Genomic DNA, 1,546 nt, shown 5'->3' on the forward strand with positions numbered 1-1,546 from the left:
CAACGGGAGAGGCCACGGGGGCCACAACTAGAAAAAAGCCCTCACAGCAACAACGGTAAATTAAAGAAAAAAAACCACTAAATGTCACTGTGCTTGTGGGTCCATGTACTCGCACCCTTCCTAAAAAATGTCTTCTGTTTTTGGCCGCACCCCATGGTGTGCAGAGCTTCCCCCACCAAGGATCGAACCTGCATCCCCTGAAGCGGAACCTCAGAGTCGTGACCCCTGGCCTGCCAGGTGAGTCCCTGAAGTTGTTTTTTATTGATAAACTTGATATTCAGGGCTTGCCTGGTGGTCTTAAGACCGTGCTCCCAGTGTATGGAGTCCAGGCCCCAGCCCTGGTCAGGGAACTGGATCCCACATGCTGCAACTGAAGATCCCGCATGCCGAGACCGAGACCCGGCGCAGCCAAATAAAATAAATAAATACTGTAAAATAAATAAATAAACTTGATATTTTTAGAGCTGTCTTAGACTTATAGGAAAACTGAACAGTAAGTGCAGAGTTCTCACACAGCACCTTACTCCCCCAGCGCACATACACAATTCCTCCCCCCACCGCCTGCTTTTTTAAAAAAATCTTTTGGCTGAGCCACACAGCATATGGGATCTTAGTTCCCTAATCAGGGATGGAACATGAGCCCCTGCATTGAGAGGGCGGTGTCTTAACCACTGGACCAGGGAAGTCCCTCCCCTATTATCAGCATCTTGTATTAGTGCATTTTATTTGTTACATTTGATGAACTAACACTGATACATTTTTGTAAACTAAAGCCATAATCAGCATCAGGGTTCCCTCTTCTTCCCTCCCCCTCCCTCCGCTGTTCTAAAGATAGGATTTTTTTTTCTTTTTTTATTGAAGTATATTTGATTTACACTGTTGTGTTAATTTCACATGTACAGCAAAGTGACAGTTCAGTTCAGCTGCTCAGTCGTGTCCGACTGTTTTCGACCCCAGGGACTGCAGCATGCCAGGCTTCCCTGTTCATCACCAACTCACAGAGTTTGCTCAAACTCATATCCATCGAGTTGGTGATGCCTTCCAACCATCTCATCCTCTGTCATCCCCTTCTCCTCCTGCTTTCAATCTTTACCAGCATCAGGGTCTTTTCCAGTGAGTCAGTTCTTTGCCAAAGTATTGGAGCTTCAGCTTCAGCATCAGTTCTTCCAATGAATATTCAGGGTTGATTTCCTTTCAGATTGACTGGTTTGATCTCCTTGCAGTCCAAGGGACTCTCAAGAGTCTTCTCCAACACCACAGTTCAAGAGCATCAATTCTTCATCGCTAGTTATATATCCATGTATATATTTTTCATATCATTTCCCCTTATAAGTTATTACAAGGTACTGAATATAGTTCCCTGTGCTAGGACCCATTGTTCATCTTTTTATATACAGTAGTATGTATCTGTTAATCCCAAACTGCTAATTTATCCCTCCCCCATTCCCCTTCGGCAACCATAAGTTTGTTTCCTGTCTGTGAATCCACTTCTCTTTTGTAAAGAAGTATACTTATATCATTTTTTAAGATCCCATGTACAAGTGGT

This window comes from Muntiacus reevesi, chromosome 1 (assembly GCF_963930625.1).
Source record: "Muntiacus reevesi chromosome 1, mMunRee1.1, whole genome shotgun sequence".
Lineage (NCBI taxonomy): Eukaryota > Metazoa > Chordata > Mammalia > Artiodactyla > Cervidae > Muntiacus > Muntiacus reevesi.